We start from the raw sequence: 3127 nt of genomic DNA, 5'->3' as shown, positions 1-3127 counted from the left end.
GGGAGGCAGGGGCCCCGGCTGGCACGGAGGAGCACACGCACGCCAGGGGGGCTGGGCTGGGAGGAGCCACCCTAACCACAGTGACGTGGGACTTCCTCGGCAGGGCCTGTTTGATGTCTGTGTGTGCGCCGTTGTCATGGGGCCCGGCAGGCGGCCGTGCGTGTGAGCTGGGGTGACCTCCCGGGCGGCTGGGTCTGTCGGGGTCCACTGACCCAGCACCCTTGTCCCAGGCCCACATGGCTGCATGTACCTGGTATGCCTATGTGCACTTGTCTCCAACTTTTACGTCCCCCCCTCTGGTGCCCCCGGGCCCGGACATTTCTCATCTCCTCTCAGAGCTTTGTAATAACTGCACACTATGCTTTTTCAATATAAGGAAACTGAGGTTCAGAGAGGTGTGATCACTTGGCCAATGGTATCCAGCTAGAAAGTTGGGGAGCAAAGGTTTGAAAATCAGTTTTAACACTCTGCTCCCCTCCTCCGTCCATCGCACTGGTCTCACTGTTTCTCAAATACCCCAGGTGTGTTCCTGCCTCGGGACCTTTGCACTGGCTGTACTCTCCACCTTGAACTTTTCCTCCAGATGTCCAGATGGCTCCTCCCTCACCTCGTGTAAGTCTTTGTTCAAGTGTCACCTCCTCTTCATGCCGTCTTTCCTGACCTGGCTCCCACCCCCTCAGCCCTCATCACCTTTGCCCCCTTCTCTTCTCCCTTGGCATGGATCACCCAACACACAATATATCTGTATACCCATCTATCTGTGTGTCTGTTTTCCATATAGATGTCAGTCCCATGAGGGCACAGATTTTTTCTGGCTTGTTCTCTGCTGTGGTCCCCCGTGCCCAGAACAGTGCCTGACACACAGCAGGCACTCAGTGCATGTTTGAAGAATGAACAGATGGGCGTGTGTGCGCCCTGTGCCACTTGACCCCTTCATCTGGCCTCACCCTGGCCCTGGCCCCCTATTCCTCCTGGTCATGACAATGGATCAGTTGGCCAGTTCGGAGAACTCCCCCTGTTGGCTGCTGCCCCTGGGTAAACTGTCCAGCTCAGGACGAGGACATGTGGGGCAAACATCGGAGAACCCAGCGGGAGAGGAGGTGGCACCAGAGGTTTCTGGGAGCTGAGGGATGTTTGGTGAGCTGGGTGGTCTGGGGTTATGCAGGGCCTTGGCACAGATATCCCTGGAGGACAGCATGGAGGAGGTGTTTCTCCTAAATGTGTGTCCCACTGGACTAATGACAGGAGATGGATGGTTCTGGATGGGAGGCCTGGTTCTGGAGTCAGAAGGAAGCATTGTGTAGGGGCAGCATGGAGGAGGGGGGCTTGTAATTTCTTGTGGTTTGGTCAGTTTCTGAAGTGACAAGCCTATGTGTGTCTGTGCGTCTCCACAGGGAGACCCCGGATTCCGAGAACTCCATTTCCCGGCTGTAGCTGCTCAGGAGTCCATGTGGCAAGTACCCCACCCCTCTCGGGGCCCCGCCCTGAGTCGGGGAATTCTGTGCCACCCTAAATCTTCCCCCAGGGCCCCACAGGCTGCTCTGCCCCCTCCTGCCCCAACCTGCCGGATCCTGCCCCTTGGGCCCCACAGAGAAGAAAGACCCAGGAACCCCCCAGGCTGGGTCCCATGGGATGGGAACTAGGTGTGGCTTCCACCCAATTTTTCCAGTTCCCACTAAGATCCAAGGTGGGAGCCTGCTGAGCTGAACTGAGGACATGGAGAACTCTGGAGGAATTCTGGGGTACGGGGGTGACCCAGAGGCCTCCAACCAGCCCCTACGGTCCCCTGCGTGGGCCTGCTGCTGATTCCTGACTCTGCAGCATTACCCTGACTTCCCAGGAGTTGGGTGGTGAAGAGCCGGACCCCTACCCCCAATTATATGACTTGGGAAACGTTGAGAGCAGATGGAGAAAAATGACCCCCTAAAGCAATGCCCATCCAGGTCTGAGAAGGCTCCTCTGAATCCAGAGCCCCATGCGCCCTGGCACCGTAGTGGTTGGCCATCTGGCGCCCTCGGCCCCTGTCCCCTCTTGGAAAGGGCAGTGGCAGCTAGGCATGCCCAAAGGGGGCCGTCTTGGCGGCAGAGGGCACCCTGCCCCTCCTTTGCTTAGTTTTGTTCCTGGCCCCTCACCTGGGCACAAGGCCAGGCCCCAAGGCAGGGCCCCGTCCTGGGGAACAATGCCTCCGTGTTTCTCCTGGTGGTGGGGAGGTCGGCAGGCGGTGGAGGATGTGGTGGGACCAGGCAGGCAGGGAAGGGGGGAGGGACCCAGGGAGGGCCTCTATCTCAGGGATACTCCAGGAGTGGGGAGTTTCCCAGAGCCCCTGGATGGGTGGGGGATGGGGATGCTCAGAAGCCAGCCCGCTGCGGGAACCTCTATCCTGGGACCACCTGGACTCCGGTCAGAGGCTCCAATGGCAGCAGGAGGGGGGTGGATGGGATAAAAGGAAGGACTTCCTGGGGCTGGAGATGGCACTGAGGAACTGGAGGAAGTGGGGATTGGGGTTTGGCAGACACCCAGACACCCAGGCCCATGCCTCCCAAGGAAGGGTACCTACACAGTGGCAGCATGTCCTCTGTCTGGCGCCATTTCTCCCCCCTCCCCAGGTCGCCCCTTCATGTCCCTACCCCCGCCTCCTGGGTTTCTCTTCCTGCGCGCGGCAGGGCTTTGCCAAGAAGGGTTTCGGGGTGCTAGGTGGCTTTAGGACCCCTGCTTCTGTCCTTCCTCCCGCAGGGAGAGCCCTTGCTTAAAATCTGGGGCTGCTTCTAGAGTCCAGGACCCGGATCTGGGAAGCTGGGCTGGGTTTGGGGGCCCAGGTGGAGTCGGGACAAGGAGGGAGAAAGTTGGGGCTGAGTTGGGGGACCAGAGAGAGAAAGTGGGGGCGGACCGGCTCCGGGGGCACATGACGGCGGCGCCTGCCCCGCCCCGCGCCCGCCCCCTGTCCGGCCCGTGGGGGGGAGGAGACGGGAAGGTTTTAAAAGCGATTCGGCCCCGCGGCGGGCCGGCCAGTGAGTGGGATGGAGCCGGGCCCGCGACCGACCCCGGCCCGTCTCGGGTCCGCCGCCCGCCCGCGTCTGCGCCGCCGGGTCCGGGGCGGCGGCTGGAGCCCCGAGCGCCGGCTCCCCTC

This window comes from Suricata suricatta, chromosome 12 (genome assembly GCF_006229205.1).
Source record: "Suricata suricatta isolate VVHF042 chromosome 12, meerkat_22Aug2017_6uvM2_HiC, whole genome shotgun sequence".
Lineage (NCBI taxonomy): Eukaryota > Metazoa > Chordata > Mammalia > Carnivora > Herpestidae > Suricata > Suricata suricatta.
The sequence above is the reverse complement of the archived record's forward strand: the minus strand, read 5'-3'. Positions refer to the sequence as shown.